At 43.3% G+C, this 23,496-nt stretch overlaps 3 long non-coding RNA genes and 1 pseudogene across 3 annotated transcripts; 2 read left to right on the top strand and 2 right to left on the bottom strand.

Annotated features, from left to right (window-relative positions):
* The first annotated feature begins 7,784 nt into the window (after positions 1-7,784).
* On the top strand, positions 7,785-8,178 carry LOC109945573 (uncharacterized). Its single transcript, XR_002268816.1, has 3 exons — positions 7,785-7,866; positions 7,978-8,062; positions 8,148-8,178. It is a non-coding gene; the product is annotated as an uncharacterized lncRNA (long non-coding RNA).
* A 2,745-nt stretch (positions 8,179-10,923) lies between these two features.
* LOC118476965 (uncharacterized) overlaps positions 10,924-23,496 on the bottom strand; it is a 35,416-nt pseudogene continuing 22,843 nt past the window's right edge.
* Positions 12,117-13,457, top strand: LOC103653949 (uncharacterized). The gene is made up of 3 exons (XR_565825.3): positions 12,117-12,661; positions 12,818-12,877; positions 12,973-13,457. It is a non-coding gene; the product is annotated as an uncharacterized lncRNA (long non-coding RNA).
* On the bottom strand, positions 17,558-19,529 carry LOC103653948 (uncharacterized). The gene is made up of 3 exons (XR_002268817.2): positions 19,492-19,529; positions 18,026-18,094; positions 17,558-17,779 (listed from the first exon to the last, which is right to left on the bottom strand). It is a non-coding gene; the product is annotated as an uncharacterized lncRNA (long non-coding RNA).

Consider the following 23,496-nt stretch of genomic DNA (forward strand, 5'->3'; position numbering starts at 1 on the left):
TGTATTTGTATGTGTGCAAGGGAAATTATTAAGAAAATATTTATAGGGATTTGAAAAATAATTCCGAGGGTATTTCTCAGGCGAAAAATATTTGGCGAAGTATCGGTGGAATATTTAGGCAGTATTTCTGGAGAGAATTTGAAGAAAATCACTTGGAAAATATCTGTAGGATATTTTGAGGAGAATTTTGAAGAGAATATAGACCACTATATTTTCTTTGTTGAGATCAACTCGCATATAAACATTTTGAAACACAAATTTAAAATTCATTTTGAATTTAGAACAAGTTCAAAAAATCTAGATTTGAATTTTTGGGGTGTTACAACTAGATACAACAAAAGGCCTCTCTAATGAAGTTTCAACTAGGTGGAATTCAACTCATCTAATGTTGAGGGATGCCTTGTATTACAAGCCTGCTTTCTAAGGCTCAAGTCAACGGATAGGTGCACATCGGATTATCTCTATTTCTATTTTTTGCATGTTTGTTTCATTTTTTGTTATTTACACTTTATCAATGACACTTGTTTTGTAAGTATGATCACATATGTCCAACTTCTAGTTAGTGGATCATGTCATAAACTCTTTTTCAATGCTTGAAGAAATTTTACGATCTCGCTAAGTTACTGTTTGGTACTTATTATCCCACTGTAAATTTATTTTATAGAGGTTTTGTGAGATCAAAGAGCTTCTTTAGAAATGGTATAGTAGTGAAGATATTATTGTTAAAGAAATGGTTGTTGCTATGAGTACCAATTTCAATAAATACTAGAGCAAATATAGTATTGTTATAGTGAAAGGGAAATGGGCAAATAAGCTACTTCCATATTGTTTTGGTGATTAATGTCCAACACAACATATATGACTAACTATTTGCTAAGTCTGTGAACATATTTAACTCAGCTCAAAAGAAGGTCAGGAAGCGCAACATTTTGTAAAAGGGTAAAACAATGAGCTTTGAACCTTTGAATATGTTGCATTTACCTATTAGAATGTTTCTAGCACTTGGTTTGCTCACCAACTCAGTTTCTAGCTAAAAGTGCATTTTGACTTGAGTTTGAGTTGAAACAGGAAAACTAAAAGGGAGATGAACTAAAGGTATGAACCTATGACTTAGGTAAGTCAAACATAATCTAAATATGTTTGTCTAAGTCATATAATAGCTTCCAAGATCAGACAAAAAGAATTGGAGAATATTTGCTCAAAAGAGCAAAGACCGAGCTGATCTGGGGCTCACTGGACCGGTCCGATGACGCACCGGACTGTCTCTCTAGAGAGCTCCTTCGAAGGCCACTTCAGCTTGGGCATCAGTCCCTAGGTCCGGTGCACCGGACCCCACCGTACGACAAACTGCTCAGCTTAAGGAAAAGCGTAACAACTACTTAGGGCTCCAATGGGCGGCCAACGGCTAGCTAACGTGGAGGATGGTCTGGTGGTGCACCATATCGGTCCCGTGCCAGTCAGAAAAGTAAGCCGCCAATCAGAATCTCGGGGTGCATGCAACTGTTCTCGGTCCGGTGCGCCACTGTGCAGAGCAGTTTTGTAGGAATGACGAGACTTTGGGCTATAAATAGAGCCCCTAGCCAACCCCCTCTCTACACTAAGCTACTCAAGAGCAAGTACTTCATTCCTACATATTTGTGAACCACACCAAAGCGATCCGAGCGCCCTTTGTAGTGAGATTGGGTTGTGTTGCTGTTGCACTTGTGTTCTTGTCTTTGGATGTTGTTTCTTTGCTCTTGTGTTGCATTCTACTCTCTCTCTTGTTGTTACTTGAAGTATTGCTCCCATCAAACTTGTGTATGGCTACAAGAGACTCCGATCTATGGAGATCCTTGAGAGGAGAAAAGTATATATAAGGAAGAACCATGGCCTCAAGTTGATCATTAGATCACTTGACAAGGTTTGAGTTGAGTGCAACTCTCATCCTCTAGGACACTACAACATGGAGTAGGAAAGTATTAAGGCTTGACCGAACCACAGGATAAATCGTCTGTCTTGTGTGTTTGATATTTTGTGATTTATTCTTTCTCTTCATTCTAAGTTCTTGAGTTCACTTGTAATATTTCTCTAAGTTATAAATCCACATCTACAAGAGCAATCAAGTGAAAGAACTTTTCTTCCTTCTCACCTTAACTTGATCTATAGTTTGCACTAACATCTGAATTAGTTCAAGTTTCTTCTTAAGTTGTGATTTTTAGGCATCAACTATTCACCCTCTCTAGGTCATAATTGTCTAGCTCTTGCATGTTTCCTTGGTCCTAGATACAAGAAAAGGTTGATAAATTTCTACATGAAAATTTATCGTGACCTATATCAAGTGTAGCTAGAAGAGTTTCTTAGTGTCATAAAGAAACTCTATTCATTTTATGCTAGTTTAGCACCTTCTCCTTCAAAGGTAAAGAATGATGCAACAAAAACAAGTACCAAAGGTGACCTCATAGACAATCTATATGACGAACTTGAGTGTTTTTTGTATGACATAAATATTCATGATCTAGATGGCTTAAGTGAACTGGATCAGTGCATGGCAAAACCTTTATTGATGCATAGTGGGCATTTTGACATATTATTTTGGTGGAAAGTCAGGATTAAGGACTTTCCTATTCTCACAAAAAATGTTTGAGATATTCTAGTAGCACAAGTGTCCATAGTTGCATCTAGTTAGGCTTTAGTGTCAGCGGTCATGTCATTGATCCATATCGCAGTAGTCTTAATCCTGATATGATTGAGGCTTTGATATGCACCAAGGATTGGATAATAGTAGAGAGGAAAGGTAACATTTTTATTCCTATAAATTTACTTCTTCTATGATGATATCTCTCTCTTTATGTTTGTTCATCAAGATTATCGACAACTTCCATCTCTGATAACTACTCTCGAGGTTATGGAGGCCTTTGCTACTACAATTAAGCATGACGATGAGGTATTTTACATTGTAATTACATTTGTTTTTTATAGGACTGCCCATTTGTGAACCTTTCCTGATGATTTTTCAACTGTACGAGAAAGACGTTGGAATATACTTGTCTGAAATGGATGAAGATGGAAATCAACGTGACAATATGGAAATGATGACTTGGTAGAGCTCTAGGCTAGTATGAAAGCACTAGATAAGTAGTTTCTATTCATAGTTATGCGGTCTTAGTATTTCGTTATGACGTTAACTTAAAGACTTTTGTACGTATTGTCTACTATTTTGCTTGTGTGAGCTTGAGATTTGTGTTGGATCGTTGTTTTGAACTTGTAATTGTTGATTGTCTGGTACTGTTATATTTCTAACCAGATTATCTCGTTTCTATATGTTCAATTTTTTCGTTTGTTTTAGTTAACGCCTCTCCCACTTTCATTTGTTTAACCAATGTTATAAACACGGGCATATGAAAGGTTATGATGTTTGCTTGCCTGTTTCCATCTATTTTTAGGCCTAATATAAGGCTAGCTCCATCGATGTCCTCTAAATTTCCTCTCCTAAAGAAATATTCTTTATACTTTACAACACCCTCTCAAAGATTTCATCCTTTATATCTTCACTCTCTCTAACAACATTCTCTATACCTTATCCTTTATATGTTACTATCATGATCCAATAGAATGAATTACAAACATCAAATCGATTAGACAAAATTGGTTCCACCAAACCACCCACAATTTTCATAGCAAAATGTGTGCACAATTTGAATTTACTAGGTAAGGTCTAAGAAACAACTACCCCTTTTGATTTCCTCAGCCACAGGGCAAAAAAACAATTTGCCCACAATTAGGAACAAAGCATGGGTCCTCCTAATTTACCAACACAAAATGCAATTCCCAGTACTACTCGACTATCTTTCATATTACAAGGCCACAATCCGCCATACATACTTGACAGATACAATCTGAGTAGAAAGTACACAAGCCCTAACACCCTCTGGTTCAGACTATGATGAGTAGGTGAGTAAGTGTAGCACCCTAGTTTTTGGACTCCAAAGGTTAGAAATCGAAACTCCTTAACCCCCCTTCTAAACCCGAGCTTCATAAACATTACTATTTTGAAACAGTACCCATGTGCATGAACCACGGTAGCTAGGGGCACTTCACATAGTTAGTCTCATCTAGCATTTCATTTCACACCTAGAAAATCTCTTATATATCTCTACTACTTATTAAGGCTACAATAGTAGCCTGTCTTTTTGTGTTCTGCCCGTTTGGTGTCTAACAGGTAGGGCCCGCTTGCTCCTAGTTCTCCCATGCATGCTCCCGGTTCAGCCCATAACACATTTTTGTACAAAAAATAGTACTACTGCGCATGATCCCATAACACATCGGGTGATACCAATAGTACTATTATGCGCACAGGAAGACATATAAGCAGGTTTCAACACCAACCGGTGGGCAATGTGGTACTAATTTTACCTTGCAAACCATGAAGACAAAGACACATGCGTCGTGTGAGGCCCATCTGCCAATTTGTACGAGGCACATCTCCCATGGAAACCCTAATCTGCGGCCGCGGCATCCAGCCCTGCGCCCCCACCAGTGGCTTGCTCGCCTCCACCCGCGGCCGCGGCCTCCAGTGCCCTGCGCCCCCGCCGCTTGTCAGCCTCCACCGCCCCACCCGTCTCTCCCGCTGGTGGACAGCCTGCAACGCCCCATCGTCTCTCCCGCCGGCGGACAGCCTCCACCGTCGACCGGTCTCTCCCGCTTGTAGCCTCCCCCATTTGTGCGGCCTCCACCGTCCCCACCCCCCGCACAGTTCGTGCAACCGACTCCCCCCTCCTCAGTCCCCACGTCGTCCACTCCTGCATGCTTCCTCCCCATGACCTCCACTTCGCTTGGGTTAGCACACATTCGATGAAGATAAATGGTGAGCATGTGTGGACTCTGTGTCGTCCGAGCACGCGTGTACACCAGAGTCGGGTTGTTGTACCCGGACGCCGACCACATTACCGCTGTCGGCTTCTCCTGCTCACTGCTCCTCTTGTGCACGTCTCCCATCTCCGGCAAGGTATTGCTTTTAATTTGTAAGAAGAAAACTTTGTTGATTTTCGAGCTAGCTAAACATCGCCGGTGTGCAGACCTTCACCACCAACAATGTGTGTGTGGTGTTTCTGAACGCCGCAACCGAGGCACGATAAGGGCAACACCAACACCTGCAAGCGCAGCTTCCTCTACAGCCTCTGTTTCTGCTAACTCGGTGCAAGGTATGATGCCGCCATCCCAATCCCTACCCCCAGATCGAGTTAATACCCATACATACAACCATTGCTTTTAATTTAATCCATGAAGGTATGATGCAAATTGTGAATTAGAATGTGCCCCCGGTTGTTATTTCCGAGCTAAATGATTAACACTGCTACAAATGGGTAAAATCCGATTTATGCTTATTTATTGTTTAGCTTACATGTTGGAGTACTGCTTGCGACATTACCATTGATCCACACTTGCATTGTAAATCTCACCCTGATCATTGCAGCATGTTTCCAAACCAAATTGTCCTACCACTCCATTGCACCCTTTGTATTAATTTATCCTTGTGCTCTGTCCTAGAGTATCAGTCTGTCTAAAGAAACTGACTTGTATGGCACCTAACCTTCCAAATGATCTTTCCTAAACATGTACTGACCCATGGTCTACTTCTCTTTGTTGGTCGTCAGGGAGCTGCGCGAGCGCAGCGGCCACCGGGAGGAGTCGTCGGTCGTCAAGGAGCTCCAAGGTGAGATAACCTACTTTTAGTTACCAATGCTTGTGTGTCTTCACCCCTAGGTTTTTCCAAATATCATTTTTATTTTAATTAATACGATTACTGCAGCTGTCTAACAATAGTAGTATTGTTGTTAATCTGAAACAATGAGCATAAATGACGGCATACCAAAGTTAACAATATTAGTATTGTTGTTAATCTGAAACAATGAGCATAAATGACGGCATACCAAAGTATTATTGTTGCCTGTAAGTAGCTAATGAAAATCTATACAAAATTAAGGCCGATGTATACTGAATACTAAATTAAGGTAGGTTTAGAACGAACTGTTGTTGTCCAACAAATTTTACTAAATTAAGGTAGGTTTAGAACGAACTGTTGTTGTCCAACAAATTTCTAGGAAGATGGCATTGATTCAGTAACCTTAATAGGACGTTCTCTTCGACTTGCCTTTTTGCTCACCTAGTCAGTTTGTGTTTATTTCCAATATTTTGTTCATTACCGAGCTATGAAAATTCTTATGTTTTGTTCTGTCATCATTGTATAGCAGTTCTGTCATCTTAGTTTGGCATTGCTATGAAAATTCTGATAGAGAATACCAGTTTCTTTTCTCAGAATGTGAATACTTATGTTGTCTATAATAATCATGGGGTCGTTGTGACTATTTCTTTTATATTGAATATTTGAATGACCTGTTCTACTATTACAGTTTGAACATTGTCTTGTTATATCATGTCTATTACCAAATTGTAAAAGCAAATGAATTGTATTGAAGACAAATTAAAATTAAAATTCAAACTAATATATATGGACATGACAAACTTGTGTGTATTGGGGGTATTTATTGGGGTATGAAGTTTATATACACGCATGCTTCCGGTATATAGAGGTTGATGCTAAAATGATAGTTGAAAGGATTAGTTGGTAGTATGTTTTTTGTACGGTGCACTTGCACCTGCGCAACTTTTTCTCTCTCACCTGCTTCTCTTCATTCTTCTTCGCTTCTCTTAATTCTTCTTTCTATGTCTACAGTTCAACACAAAGCGAAACACCCTTAAGTGAGATTATTACTTGTTAGTTTGGTATCTTTTTCCTACGCTCCATTTGAATCATTGCTTCTAAGTCACCATCCAGAATTGTAATATTTGAATCATTGCTTCATTTACTTGTCACATCCACTGTGATCTTGAATACAACTCCTTGACTTCCTGCAAAACAAATTAATATGGCAAATCAGCAAACTGATCGTTAATACGAAAAAAGGAATCATTACATGTACTGTGTGGCGAGAAACATAAACCAAAGTTAAATACAATTGGACATATTATGTTACATTTTATGATTTAACTTTAAATATTGTTATATGAAAAATATTCAATTTGTTGCTAGGTTTCTTAAAGAACAAAGACGTAGATAGAGTCTAAACTTTCTACAAAATAGTTTCTTGTAATTTCATTATGATGTAAAAGAAATCTATTTGTTTGACAGAGGGACTTTGTCATTTAATTCTTTTAATGATGTTTTCTTTGCAATAATGCCATGATTGGTCCTACAAGATCAATGGCGGGATCAGGTAGAATAAACCAAAATAGGACAGTTCCAGGCATTCGTCCCTTTCCTCCGTAAGTATATAGTTCACTTGTCACATTTATATATGAATGAAGAACTTAAGCTAAAGTTTGTGTTTTATATAGTTTCGTGTTATTTGATGATATTCAAGATTTCAATAACTTACCACACGTAAAGAGTATCTTTGCGAGGGTAGTTGTTAAGTTCCCTAGGCGTCATGACAGTCAACACTTCATCCTACAGGATATCACGGTGAGTTACTTCAAGCTTTAAAATAGAGTCAATATAGTCATGTTGTTATAATAAAATTCTTTGACTCATACGACCTGTATTCCCATATATCTAGGGATCCAAAATGGAAGCAATTTCAAGCCGCAATAATGTTCCACGGTTCGATGCCTTACTCACACAAGGATGCACATATACATTGTATAGAGTGGGATTCTATCTAAATAGGGAGGAGATTCAATTTCAGAATATTGGACATGGGCTAGAGATCGGACTGATAACACATACTATTGTGGAGCCATTCATCAAGCCAATCCAATTTCCTCCATTTCCAAAGTATCTTATGCCATTCCATAAGGTGTATCAACAACCGCATAAGTCGTTCGTAGGTAATGATCATTCCTTCCATATGGTTTATATATATATATATATATATATATATTACTAATGGCTGATGTATAAGTTATTCAAAGATAACTAATCACATGTGAATTGCTCAGACATTATTGGCATAGTTCTTCATTTAGAGCCATTAAAGCATATCGGTGGAAGGCCGTATAGAGAGGCTGTACTAATGGATTCCAGGTGACACTAATTTATAGCTACATTATTTTTTGAAAGTATTAAGTAATTGTTAGGTCTTATTCAGACAACATTAATGTTTTTATAGGTGGGATCTAATCGTCGTGGGGGTATGGACTAACCTCTTGCAAAGAAATGCTCTACGATAGTCGTTAGCTAGAGTTGACAATAACATAATTATTGGAACTATGTTGCGTCGTAACAATAAACACGGTAATTTCTCTTGTACCTAAAATCTTTCAACTTGAACTCAATTCTTATGCTTATTTATTATCCTAACAATAGGATGCTTGGAAACCTCGGATTACAGCACCGTTCATTTCAACCCAGATCATCACACTACATACCACTTGAAGAGTGAGCGGTTCTTATAATATAGTTATAAACTATAGCTAAAATTAAAATGATAATAATTTAAAATAATCATCTTCTTACAAATTATGTTCTAAATTGCAGTTATTCGATGTTCGTTGATTCAAAATCCAAGGCGTCGTATCGTCGACAGATTTCTTGAGAACAGACGGGCACATCTCACAACTGTGATATCTGATTGAGACATGTTCTAGCTTGTTATAGTAGATACTTTGTTAGTTATGTTTTAGATGTAACTTAGTAGTAATGATTTGTTCTCTATTTGTATTAGTCGTGTGTTCGGTCTCAATGGTGATCACTTTGTATAAAACTATGTGACCTTTCTATGAGCTAATAAATAAGTTCACCATCATTAGTCTTCATTCATCTTTCTTCATCACTGTTAGCATGGTTCTTGATCTATACAAGCCTATGTCATTTGATTTAGTCCACTGTAATCCATGGACTGGTAATCACAAAACTATTGAAAACAATATCCGCTTACGAAAGATATGTGGAAAGTGTGGTAGGAATGACATAATGATGATAGTGTTACTCAAGAAACGAAACAAATTACAAGTAATCTGCAAATTGCAAAATAGAAATTATTGTTATCAACAAGGCTGCAAGTTCACAGCACAAGACATGTCAACTTACAAGTAATCTGCAACTTGCAAAATAGAAAATATTAGAGAAAAAGTTGAGGTCTACTTACAAATGGAGTCAAGGCAAGCTGGACAACTCAGATGGGATTTGTAATTAGTTATTATTCATGTGACTAAAAGGTAAAATTGGAACCAGAATTATTTACTAATTTTACAAATCAGAAGCATCAGGATGGGCAGAAAATAAAGATACTCGACACTTACAGATGTTTAATTCTTGTTAAGTTAGCAAAAAAGTTAGGTATGGGCCTGATATGTTGTTATCTTTTATTTGTAATCTGTTAAAGTTCATCAGGTAACCAATCTCATCAGGCAAAGATCCAGATAACTGGTTGCCATTCAAAGTTCTACAAGATTGTGGATGTGGCAATTAGCATTGTATGTAAAGAAACAGTACATAAAATCTCTTGAAAATAACAATTTATACAAGTTAGTAAAATATGCTAATGCAATAGTTATTCTTAGGAAAGAGAGAAAGAAACAGTTGCAAGATCATAGTACGAGAGGTGATTTGACTTACTGCAAACTGTTCTGTTGAAACAGAAATAGGTTGTCCCTCAACTCCGTTCTCTCTTACATGTCTATAAATTGCAACAAGTCTAGCTTCATACGTTCTTCCAGTTTCACCTATACAAAAAGTTGGTTTGGTTAAAAGATGACATTAAATTCAATTATTCAATGCATAGAAGGGCACAAAAATTGGGTAAACATTCATATAGGTTGCTTGTTCACTGGGGGTGCGAGCTTAATCAGCCACCATGGATGGTAAGGGCAAGCCTTCTCTCTTTGTGTTCCCACTTTATTACTTATATACATCCTTGCTTCATTACACACTTCTAATCGACCAGTTTGCTCCATTTCTGTTATTTTCTGTTTCCATAAGCCAACTCATGAGTCATGACCCTACTGAAGCATTCCACAAGATCGTGTGCCTTTTGATCTTTTGAATTTAACAAACGGACTGCACCGTTCACCAAGGAATCATCTGGACTAAGGCCCAGAGCTCATAGAGGAAGCAAAGAAGGCTGCCAGACCTGTTCATTCATTGGCTGTCTAATGTGCCTCCTTTGGCATTACAGATGCGTCTAGTTTTTATATAGCCTTTTTAAGAAACTTGTAAGTTCACACAAGTTTTCGTTTAGTTCTAAATTTGTGATTATATGGAAATCAAATGCCAGCATGATTTCTGCAAGTAAATTTTCTTTGTTATTCTTTTGCCTGATCAGCTGTAATGCATCGTGTATTCCCTGAAATTATAGCCCGAGATACAGTAGTTTAATATGAAATAAGTATTGATTCAAACGATCCTGACAAATGATATTTGAGTACTAGCAATATATAAAAAAACTCGACCAGAGAGGGAATGACCACCCTCCTGATATTAACATTAAGGACCTAAACCACTGGTCCTGGCCGAGAAAAACCCCGAACCCTAGCCCCCCATCACAAACGGTCCGAGTACAACTGTCCACTCTTCTACGGCCCAGCCGGAGGGTGGCGCATTGGACATCGATCCCCAAGAGCGAGCGGGGCACATAGAGGGAATATTTTAAAGGGTGCAGAACCAGGGTCGAACCCCTGACCGGTGAAAAGGACAACGCTACCTTCACCACTAGGTTATCAACCCAATCGTAGTACTAGCAATATAACACTTACCACAATTTCTATGAAAGGAGCCAGGGATGTGGTTCAATTTTGAAGGTACTCATTGTGCAAAATGCGTCCATAGCGGCATGTCTTTTAGTTAAATGGCTTGAGTGTAAAATAAGAAGGTAGGATACACGACCACAGATAACATTATACAATGATCTGTAGCAAGTTTAGATCTGTACAAAAGAGTGAGAATACCTACCTATCAAAAACATCTTGTTGTTGCATTGTGGAGAGCAAACCACGAGTACGCATCAGCAAAGAGCGATGTCCTTGATATTCACCTTCAGACTTCTGGAGAACACTTGTTGATTCGTCTGCATGATTTAATAAATTAGTTTGCACCGTACAATTTGACTATGATGATCCTTAAAATGAAGGCAAATAAGAAAATGTTCTGGTTCAAATTTCATACACCATGAAGTGCATGAATGCGCTATATTTTTCAGCCATAAGAGAAGAACATCCTATAGTAAAAAAATATTTCAACAAATTAAATATAAATATACATAACAAGTACATGACTAGAGCCAAGCAGTTTTATAGATCCACTGTGAAACATCACAAGAACATTAGTACCCCTTCCATTCCAAATTACAAGGTGTTTTGAGTTTCCTAGATACAATGCTTTTACTATGTATATCTAAGTATAGTAAAGGTTGTGTATCTAAAAAAGCCAAGATGTCTTATAAGTTCGAATGGAGTACATTACAATTAAGATCAAGCATATTGTATAAGACAGGTTTTAGGAACCGGCAAAACTCAATCATTCTAGAATGATAAAAATTATAAATAATATACAGACTAACGGCTTAATGAAATGAATACCAAATGTTGCTAAGGTACTAGCGCTTCTTTCCACTTCCTGTAAACACTTATAATTTTATATCAATTAGTTAGTTTATGAGCAATAAGCCATTAAGCATCAGCATACAAGCTAACAATTGAACAAGTGGACATGCAAACCTGAATCATCATCTAGCGAGACCGTCGGAGGCTCTCAGTGATACTTTCAGCAGCAGATGTCATTCCAGCCTTTGTCCTGAATCATTTAATGATCACATTATATGACAAAACTAGATGTTGCTTAAATTACAAATGTAGAAGGATGGTTCATTTATTATTGTGATACAAGAGAACTTATATAAACATGAATGCAAAAGGATGGCCTTTAGTTAATGAAATACTGAAATGAGTTAACACTTGCAGCTCTTATTTGTTATTCCACAATTCTTAGTGTATAATATAGAAAACTAGAATTCACAAATGACAGCCCACATTATCTGCTTTTTAAATTTCAGGTAACCTGAATTTGATGAAACCAGATGAATGGGATACACATGTAACTGATTAAATTATAAAAGCTCCTTAAATATCCCTAACATTCTGCCGTTAGACCATCTCAGCCGCCCGTTCTATCGTTCTGTGATGTAAGCCGTCCGATCGCGCTGTGCTCGTCTTCTTTCGACGCTTCCCCGCGAATCCCGCTGCCCGGCTTCCGGTCTCCGCTTCCCCCGTACGCAGTGGGCACCATGGACCCTTCGGTCTCCTCGTCGCCTCTCCGGCTCTCCGTCGGAACCCGCGCCAGCCCGGGTGCAGGCCCCGCCCCCGCCCCTACCCCGAGGCCGCCCAGCCTCGTCGTCGCGGCCGGCCGCCAACAGCCCGCCAAGATATATAGAAGCGCTTGGTGAAACTTGGGTCGGGGCGCTGCTAGCGCTCGCGGACGCCGTGTGCCACCGCGGCGAGCCGCGCGAGATCTCCCGCGTCCTCCCGGTTCTCAGGGACCACGGTGTCTGCGCCGACGCGCACCTCTACAACGCGCTGATGAAGGCGAGCGTCGCGGCGTACGACCCTGGGCCGTCCTCAGGGTGTTTCGGTAGATGAGGAGCAACGGCGTGGACCCCGACCTCGTCACCTACAACATGTGTGATTTGAGGTGCGCGTAGTGTAGTAGTCCGAGCTGAGGAACTAACGAAAAAAGAACTGTTTCCTGGCATTTGAGGGCAACTTGGTGTCGAGACTATTACCAATTGTCATACAAAAAATAAATTGTCCATGCAGTGCAACAATGGACTGATAAAATGCATTTCAGAGAGCAAACGAGACATTCAGTGGTGGTTTTCAGCAGGAAGCAAGGGTGAAGATGCTACAGGTATCATTTGTTTTCTGGCATGATATAGCAGGAAAACTAGGCTTAATGCACAGTTTGGGGAGAGCATTCATTCACCGGAGTGACTGCATCTGCAGCTACGCCATTATCATGTGCAGGATGGGGTTCAGCTGAAAGCGGCAAATCCTGCTCAAGGACGACGCTCACTCCTTCAGGCGCTTTGCCTTGCCTTTGCTGGAGTAGACGACCCAACAGTTTCCAGGATGATATACTTACTCGAAAAAAATACTGAAGCATTGTGAATGATCTAGAATGCAATGCAACGACAGAGGGTAAGCGATTGCTTCGGCAGGAGAAAGCAGATGCCTTTTCTGCTGCTGTGACCTACTAGCGGTCGTTTCTGTTGGGTGTTGCCATGACCAGACCAACCTTGTTTGTTGTCATTGTCACTGTCCGGTCGCCCTGGCCCATGGATCCAAAATCCATCCATTCCATTGTATATTCAGCAACAAAAAAAGAACGATATAAAAAAACTCGGTCGAGGAGGGAAAGACCGCCCTCCCGGTATTATATTAAGAAGAGACCGAAGTTCATAGTTGCATATGTATGTGTATTTCAACTGCATGTAACACCTCACCGCTCGCGCAACCTCCCGCCCCATCCGCCGCCTGTCGTGCCCGCCGTATAGCGTCGGTCGTCCGACCCCGCTATCCTCGTCCCCAAGCCACCAACGACCTCCCCCGCCATCCATCGCACGCCGTCAACAACTGCCCCTGCCATCTGTGCCCGCGCTCTCAGTATAAGAAAGTTTCATGCTCACGCCTCGCAGATGGAGGAGGGGAAGCGCGAAGAAGCCATCGAAGTCGACGACCCCCGCGGCGTCGCCCTAAGGTTAGGGTTCTAGCGATTTCTCTCCCTTCCGTGTTGCGGCGAACGCGTGGGAGATCCGCCCTATGTCGTCTGATCCCTCGCCCCACCTCCCCTCGCCGGTGTATATGTTGCTTCGACCTGTGCAGTTTATGGATGAAGACGAAGCTGACCTACAGATGTAAGCTTTGTTTTCTATGGACTGGATCTTGTATATCCAAATTGAACGGATTGTTCTGATAAATATAGCGTGAAAAGATAAATTATAATATTTGTTCTTGTGCGTCATCGCAACACATTTTGGTGGGGTAATATGAACTTTGATCTATTTTTCCAATTATATTCTAGGCTCTAACCAACTGATCATACATGGATTTTGATACTTCTGAATGGAGATATGTGTTGTGTAATGGCACCTGTATAGAGAGACAGTACACTTAGGGCGAGGATGATGCAACATTATGGAGTAGGCTAATACAGCCAGATCATGTAGATATTATTCAGGTATTGATTGGCTAGCCATTTTGCAAGGGGGTAGCCTGCATCTTTGGTTTTGCCTTTGGTGAATCTGCACCATCCGTCCACTTCCATGAATCTACACCGTCCGTCTGAGACTCCATTTGTGTGTCTGTGGCTCCCTTTGTGTATCTGCTGCCCATGCCCGCATGCATCCCGGTCGTCCAACTATTGTGAGCAACCCTAGCTAGCTCTCGCTACTCCCTTCGCATCAACCGCCTCCCACTCCCCTCATCTGTGCGAGCCGCAACTGGCCCCCTCCTCTCTCGCACGACTCCAGAGGTGCCCGACTCCCGCGCACGGGTACTGACAAAACAAGGCGTGCTTGCACGTGTCGCCGAGCACACGGCGCGGGAGAGGGCGTGACCGCGGGCAGAGTCGATAGTACACTGCGAGCCGACTTGGCATTTTTGCCAAGCGGTTGATGTGCAAAAAAATAGTGGTGCGCTGTCAAGGCTGCTCGGTGCGAGGTGAAGGACAAGAGTGGGGTTCGACGACGTTGTCATTGACATGGCGTTTCTCTTGGACATTATGTCGAACAGTTTGAGGGCATTGCGGAGAAAAGCGAGGAGCACTGACTATGGGCTGCAGGAAATGGTGGTGTTCGCCGCGGGGGACCTGCGCAGGTGGATGGTGAGGATGATGAGAGAAGTTGGCGCTATCTTTCTAGAACAATGACGAGGGAAGAGGGGGCGTTCGGACTTGGCGCAGGCGAGCTGCAGCTGGGCCGTCGAAGGGAGCTGGCCATAGCACGTCGGCTAAGGGCGAGCTCGCCGGCATTGAGGGAGAAGTAAAAAAGTTTCTTTTAGTCTAAGCAATCCCTATTGAAGGAAGAGTGATCTCTAATAGGATTTGTTGGTGCGGAGAACGAAGAGAATCGACGTCCGGACGAACGGGAGACCGAGGAAATAATTGGACCTAGACTTAAATTGTTGATTCTAAGAAATTCTTTCGCCTATATTTTTAAATAACTTGGCTCATAGTTGATCGTGAACTTGAATGCATACCCCGCAGTTTAGGATTTTTGATTAAATAAGTGAGTTGTCATAATTAAAATACCTCATCGCTTTTGTTTGTGCCGAAAATAATAATTTTGCTCTGTTACATGTTTACGCTTGTGACCCAAGTTATAAAAATATCCGAGGGATTTCTAAATGTAGCGTGGTGTTAGATTTCTGGGGTTGTTTCGAATTTGGATCAGATGCGGCGAAAGCAAGTCGGGTAGAATAAAAGATAAATAGATGCTGACACACTGAGTATTCCGTTTGAGGATACGGATTCGGATAATGTTCAGACATGTAAAGGCCTAAAATTGGTAGAAGAAAAAAAGTATATCATAAAATAATAAATAAAGAAATAAAAATATATATGATAGTGTTTCTAGATTTTTTGAAACATTTGGAATTTAGTAGGACATTTACTTTTCATAATCATTAATAATATTAAATTAATTAAGTAACCAATAAAGAAATAAAGGAAGGTAGATCTCTTGCTAATAGTGTTGTTGTGGTACATTCTATTGTAAACATAGATTTAACCCCAAACCATAAATGGAAATATAAAATAGAAAATGAGAAAAGAAATTTCATTTAAGCCTAGAATTAAATAATGGAATGGGAATAAATAGTAATATTGAAATTAGTGGTATTTATATTCACATTAGGATTAATTTTGACACTTGGAAAGTAGAAGGTCAAAACAGGAATTTGAATTTGAGTTGAATGTTGAAAATTTGAAATAAAACAGAAATAAGAAAAAAAGGAAACCTCACCTTGGGTCGAAACTGGCAGCCAGCCCATCTTTACTTTCTGTCCTCGGGCGGCCCATCCTCTCCATCGTGCCGCTCGCGTGCACTGACACACTGACGAGGGGGCCCGCTCGTCTAGTGCTTGACCCGCGCTCGCGCCTGTGGCTGTGTGGGTATTGTAAAGGGCCTGATTGCCCCTGTTATACAAATATGAAAAAGAAGTTGACACGGGAAGCCCCTCTGATGTTCAGATATTAGATAGTCCTACAAATCCTAAGAAGATAAAAACTACTTTGTGCACCTGATGGATGGAAGATGATGATGGTCCCATTACTCAAGCAGACTTAGAAAGGTGGTTTGTTCATGATTGGGATAAAGGAACTCGTATAAAGGTATGGGCCGATGAGTGCACCAACGACTTTTTAATGAGTGGTCTTTCCACAAAGGATATGCCCGTGACCAAAGCCGATTTAATAGATGTTCTATGTGATTACATCATGGCAATCCAAGATGATATGACATTACAGTAAGTGCTCATTGTTTTATCTATTTTATGTATACCAACTACGTATAGTCTTGATATTGACTTTCGTCATGCTACATTACAGGATGACATGGGTGCAAAGTTTCAACCCTTTTAAGATAGAAATATATGTCAAAGACTTGCAAAATACATTAAGGATAAATCTAGATATGACTCTAAAATGTTTTGACATGGTTGTTCGACTACTTGACAATAAAGATTCATGTATGTCAAAAGGTGAAAAGATAAAGGATATAAAGCATTATATGGATATGCGCTTCTGGGTAAGTTTGTTTCCAATCAATAATGTAGCAATATATAGTATCTACCTCTAATCCTCATGTGGTCATGTATATATATTTATCCAGAGAATGGTTGGTTTTGGCAAACTTCCAAAGTACCACGAGGACCCTACAACAGAAGAGCCAGCCAAAACACTCGACTGTTGGCCATCAATGAACTACTATATCATTGGTTGTAGATATGTAAGTATGTGTTCATTTCGAATGTATTTATAAAAAGACACTTCTTTGCAATCCTAATGATTGATGTTTTGTAGGTTCTTATGCCATGGAAATTCAACGAGCACTACACCATGACACAATATTGCCAACGGATTGTCTGATGGTAAAACACCTAAATAGCGTCGCATAGTCCATCGGTAAAGAGCTTTGCCGACAGATAATGTGTGTCGGCGAAAGTCCTGTCGGCAATAACCTTTACCGGCAGACATAGATCTACCGACAGACTACCTGTCGGTAATGTTTATATTATTGCCGACAGACATATCTTTGTCGTCAGACAAATTTGTGCTGACAGATTCTTGTGCCAACAGCTTGTGTGTCGCTAAAAGTCTATATACCGACAGATTGTCTGATGTTATTCCCTATGTGCAGTTAAAAAAAACATGTATACAAATATATGCTAATGAAACAAATAATAAACTGATTATGATGCACATTACAGGACAACTTGAATAATATGTAGCTCAGAATATATGAAATTTGATTACTAAAAGAAAGAGATCAATCTTTGACTTTGAATTCCAACGTATATTGTTTTGGAACACAATTTGTGTGATGAACATATAAAAAAATAATAGCATACATGTTTTCTAAATTCTGAAGTGATCTTTCAGTTCAATTACATGCAAAGTCTAAAGATTCATCTAGCTAGCAAACTAAAATCTCTCCATCAGCTGGGTGATGTTACGCCAACGGCTAGCATGCATGCGAGTAATCATTTTTTCACACACTTCAAGCACTCCTGATCCTTGCTTCCAGCACCTCCCCTACAACATATTTTGATAATTTGTCAATTACTATATATATCAACAGGTCTATAAACTCCCAACAGAAAATTCAAACTGAAAGTTTAATAAAAGTATTAAATTGCAAAAAGTTCGGTGATACTGCTGATGAAAGTAAATCACAAAGATGAAAGTAAATCACAAAGTTCGGTGTACTGTAGATGAAAGTTTAAGGGCGAATGGAGAGATGGAGTTTTATGAAGTCATTTAGGTGGGCACATACTATACCTTGACAACAGCAGCATGCGTACTTTGTCGGTATTAGCAAAGATGGGCCAAAAGATCACCGAATAAGTTCTGAAGAGGACAAAACAGAGACATGAATTTGGACATTAAAAATTAAGACAAAATAGAGACAGCATGCAGAAAATATATGAAGAAAATAGTATGAAATTTATGGAATTTCTATGTAAGGACGTCGCTTCAGTTAGCTCACTCATCCAGATCAAACAACTGAACTTTGGTTCCTCTAGAACCTCCTTCACAGATTTTGGAGATTTAGGAGACAGGGGGCGATCTGGGCACAACTTTCTTCTTATGAGCTTGCTTGGACATCAGGCAATTGTTTGACAAGTATTGTACCGACTGGCTCAAAGAGGCATGCTCACTGTTGGACACAAAATAGAGCCTCTCGAGCATGACAAGGGACTCCTATATATCCATAGTGCCTCTCAGGAGTATGACAACAGTTAGCTCACTCATCCAAAAGCTATGGTCACGTTTGGTTAGCTCTACCAAGGACAACTAGGCTCCTCCGGTGCAAGCACACATGATTGGTTGGGTGCGCTTGCAATCTAGCCAGGCTGAGCATGTGCAGAAGGTTCCGTCGGGCCTGGCTCTCTCTGTGCAAGATTTTTATCCATTTCTATGGAGCCTGGCTGATCATGGGAACCAAACAAAGACTCTGTCAGACCAAGCTAATAGTGTATGAGAAAGCAAACAGATTCTTTGCACGAGCGCAAGGGCTACTAGGGGCCTGGCTGGCACATGTAGTCCTGGCTACAGAGGGAAGGGAACCAATCGCGCCCTATATCTTCTCAGGCAAGCTTGGTCAGCTTGCCCAGCTGAAGTGTTTAAAGCACAATCAGTCGCTGCATCAGAGGCTATTCCTCTACTTCAGTACTTGATACAGTCTGGCCCACCGCGATTTCAAGAAAAGGCAGAATTGCTTCTTCAGTGCTTGCCTGGGACTCTTACTGTTACGATAAAATGTGGCAGAATTGCTTCAAGAAAAGGCAGAATTGCTTCTCTATCCATTATCCTCGTTCTGAGGCTATGCTTCCATCCAACACAGAGCACCAATCCTTTCAGGTTCTAAACTTTATAAAAGATCGATCCCAGGAAGGCTGAGTTACAAATCTTGATAAAAAAGAACCCAGGAAGATCGATCCCAGGTACATTGATGGCTAAAACATCAAAAGAGAAAAGAAACTAACCTAGGTCTAGTCAGGAATTTTGACTTAGACTAAGTAACTTGGACAGGGACCCCTAGACTTGGAAGACCGACTCAGACTTAGCTAGGTTCAAGAAAGTTTGGTCCACACATCATGATCAGAACAAGTGGCGCCTTCACTAAAAATACAAGTCTAAAACTAAACTATAAACTGTTGTAAACTGTAAACTATTTACCTGCTGTAAACTAGATGTCATTTATTTCAAGAGTCTGAAAACATATTTTCAGGCAAAATATTTACCTGCTGCTGTAGAACCTTGGGTCAATGTTGATTTTTTGTTACGACCCATCTAAAAATACAGAACATTAGAAGCTTGTTCCATTAATTACATAAATAAAAGACAAGGTTGTAGTATTACCTTGTTTGTTGGCCATGCAACGGGCATAAAAAGAGCATCCCCCATACTCTCTACACCTAAGTATGGTCGTGGCAGAGTACTTTCCCTTTTTAGCACGCGAGTCACAAAAACCTGTGTGAACTCCCTTCCAAGAGGAACATCTGCAACCTTAGTGGTTGGGTCGGTTGAGATAATATTTGCTATTGCAACAGGAACTTCTGATCTCATCATAGAATATAGTAAGATTACAAAGTTCAAATAATGAAACATAAATGTTGGAACTTGCTCTCAGTCGCAAGGAGGCCAACAAGAGTGAACAGTAATGACAACAGGGTTACGTGCTAGAAAGCGATAGCTCTGTTGATCTGGCCTCTCACGGGCACTGTGCAGGGGTATTTATAGGTACCTGAGCGCCCAGCGCCTTGTGCTAAGGACGCATGTGCCCTCAGCTACCTAGGTTATCCCCAGAATATTCCCATAAAGCGGGGTTACAGACTGTAATTACAGGGATGTCTTTACAAATTAGGCCCGTAACGCGCGGCGGCCGCGCAGGGCCCGTTACAATGGGCCGGATCGCACGTGGGCCTCTGGGCTGGACGAGGCCGCACTGTGGGATGACTTCGTCGCCGGTCTTCGTCTGGTGCCGATCAAGCGAAGGGTGTCCCTGCCTGTTTTGTCTGTCAGACCAGCGGCTGCAGCGAAGACTTCGAGCGAAGGGTGGCGTCTTTGCCTTCGCCCCAACATTTGCCCTCCGAGGGACCAGTTCGACAAAGTCACCTGGTGCCGAAGACGTCGCTAGATGGCGGAGACGCTGCCCTTGCTCGAAGTGGTTCCGCGGGGGTTTTTGATGTGACCGTTGATTGACGACGTATTGTTGGATTGCGGGTTTCCCGAAGCGCCGCGCCCTATTGGATTGCGGGTTTCCCGAAGAGCCGCGCCCTGCCTATAAAGGGGGGCGGGGGTCGGCGCTTTTTGAACTTCACTTTCCGCGCTCCGTGAAAACCCTAGCTGCCCGCCGTCTTGCTGCTCGTCTGCCCGCCGTGCTCTTGCTCGCCGGAGATCTGGCTCGAGTGAAGCAGACCGCCCGCCACCGCCGACGGTACGTAGCGATGCCGACCTCCTCTTCTTCCGCTGCCGCTACGCCGCCGGCCGATTCCTCGCCGCCGGCCGCCGCCTCGTCTGAGGAGACGCTGAGTAGTTTGATGGCGGAGGAGTTGCGCGCCGGCGATTCTATTGATTTTGGCGTGTCGCGGATGTCGTCGGTCCGCGTGCAAGATATGCAGCGGTTGGGTTACTTCGGCGGCGGAGTTTCTCGTGCCCCGAGGACGGAGGAAGTCCCCGAGCCGGAGGGCGAGTTGGTTGTTTTCGAGGCGTTCTTCGCCGCCGGTCTCCGCTTGCCTGCGCACCGATTTGTTGGCGAAGTCCTGCGCAGGTTCAATGTTCAGATACATCAGCTGACACCGAATGTCGTGGTGGCTCTGTCGAAGTATGTCTGGGCGACGACTTCGTACGGCGGACAGCCATCGGTTGAGGTTTATGCGAAGTATTATTGTTTGCACTGGCAGAAGAGGATGATTGGGGACGAAGTTGCTCAGTTTGGGTCCTGCACATTTACGCCGAAGACCGGCAAGACCACGATGCAGGTGGTGGAGTTGGTTCCTTGAGCCCGCAACAAGTGGGGCAACTAGAATGAATTTTGGTTTTACGTTGCTGAGGGTACCGTCGAAGGCCATGAGGGACTCCCCGTGTCCGAGATGTGTTCTCATTTTTACTCAGCGTACCCGCCCTTTGAAGTGGCAGAGGAGGATGTGGACGAAGGGGCCCTTCGCTGCGCCGCCGGCCTGAGCAGTGGGCGCGATTTGGTCGAAGAGTTTGTCGCGTACGGGGTATGGCCCTTGGCGCATGGCTGGGCGTTGGGCGAAGTGTGCCCTCTCCAGATGCCTTTTCACGGTGGGAGGGTGGTGCGAAGTCCTGCCTTCGCACTGAATCTGCAAAACCGCGACCCGGCCGCCTTTGTGCGTGAGGCGGAGGATGGGGCGGTGTGGCTCGTTGGACGTTATGTGCCGAGGACAGAGGGCCAGCGCAGCTTTGATATCCGCGGGTCGAATGACCGTTTGAACAGGGTTTTTGAATTAAATCAATTGTCGTATGACGGCTATCCTGGTCAAGACGACGTGGACCGCCATGGGAAGAAGCCGGTGGTGGAGACTAGAGACGACCCTGCGCCGGCGGCCGCCCCATCCTCTAAAAAGAGAAAATTAGGTACTGCTATGGGAGGACTTGGGGTTTCTGATAGTTTTGCTAGAGAGTTGATGAGGACGTGCGCGGCCCCGGGGGGAAGGATGTCTTCGCCCGAGCTCCGGGAGTCTTTGGCTCAGATGCTGAGGGTTACCGGGGGTTGCTGCCTAGGAATGTTCCTATCCCCCGCGCGGCTGGCGAGGACTTTTTTACATCTCGCATGGTTCGTGAATGGAGAGTTTTTCCTTACGGGCGGAATATTGCTGCTGTTGTGTCAGCAGTGATGGACAAGGACCGCCAGGGAGCAGCACAAAAGCGCCAGGCGGTTGTCAGGCTCGTTGAAGCTAGGCCGAAGAGGCAGCGGGGGTCTGCGAAGGCTGCGGCCCCCGGCGGAGGCAAGCCGCCGCTGGCGGCGAAGTCGGGCGCCCCTGCGTCTAGCAAAGCGCCGGAGGCGACGGCAGGCGCCGGGGGCTCGAAATCGACGAAGGCAGTGCCGCCGGCCGGCAGAGTGGCGGAGGTCGCGAAGGCGGCCCGAGCGTTGCCGTCGGCAGGCAAGCGTGTCGCCGACTTCGCCACTGATATTAGTGTGGAGGACTATCTTGGTGGTAAGTCGTTGGCTCCTCTTTCTTTTTTTTTCCTTTTTATTATTATTATTATTATTATTATTATTATTATTATTATTATTTATTCGTCGACACGTCGCAGGGTCGGACGAAGGCCAGCTTGCTATAGTTGTGCCTGCCGCGGCGACAACGACGGCTGCCGTAGCGCCGAAGGCGACGGGCGGGGCTCTCAGCGCCGGAGGTGAGGTGGCGGCCCTCGCGGCTGTCAGGGATGAGGCGGGCGCTGCATCCCGCCGGCTGAAGGAGGTGGTGGAGTCGCTAAGTCAGGTCCGCTGAGCCAGACTTCGCTTTTTTTTGCTGGGCCGCGGTCTTATGTGTGTTGTGCAGGTGGCTGACTTCGCCAACCGCACGGCGTCGGGGGCCCTCACGGCAGTTGTGTCTGCCGAAGTCGAGAGACTTCGGACACAACATGCTGACGCCGTCCGGGAGAAATCGGCCGCCGACAGCAAGTGCCGCAAGCTGGCGGACAAGGTGGCCGCGCTGGAGGGAGAGAAGGCTGACCTCTGGCGCCAATTGGCGGGGGAGAGGAGGGAGACCAACGAGGCCCTCGCCAAGGCGCAGGCTGCGCAGGCGGAGACCAATATGGCACGGGCGGAGGGCAATCTTGCCAGGGAGCGCGACGAGCAGCTGCAGGAGCGGCTCATCGCCCTGGAGAGCCGCGTGGAGCGGGCCGAGGCCGCGGCGCGCGCGGAGGCCGAACGGACGCGCACACAGCTTATGGATACATATCGTGAGCTGGGTGCGCGGACCGGTGACTTCGAAATGCCGGACCGAGAGCCCGGACTTCGCTGTCTGGAATGGGTGCAGGAGGAGCTGCAGGCACTCCCCACTGTCGTGGAGGGGTTTATGTCGTACGCCTCCCTGGTCACCTGCGAGGGGGCAATGAACGCGCTCTCCCACGAAGGGTGCCGGCACTTCGAGGTCTTCGACCAGGCCGAAGAAGATTTTGAGCGAGATATCTATAAGGTTGAAGACCCCGTAGTGAAGGAATCCGCCGGGGCCATCTACGATCGGATGTGGGGTCCGCACGGTCGCGAGGTGGTCAGG

The sequence above is a fragment of the Zea mays genome, chromosome 4 (genome assembly GCF_902167145.1).
Source record: "Zea mays cultivar B73 chromosome 4, Zm-B73-REFERENCE-NAM-5.0, whole genome shotgun sequence".
Lineage (NCBI taxonomy): Eukaryota > Viridiplantae > Streptophyta > Magnoliopsida > Poales > Poaceae > Zea > Zea mays.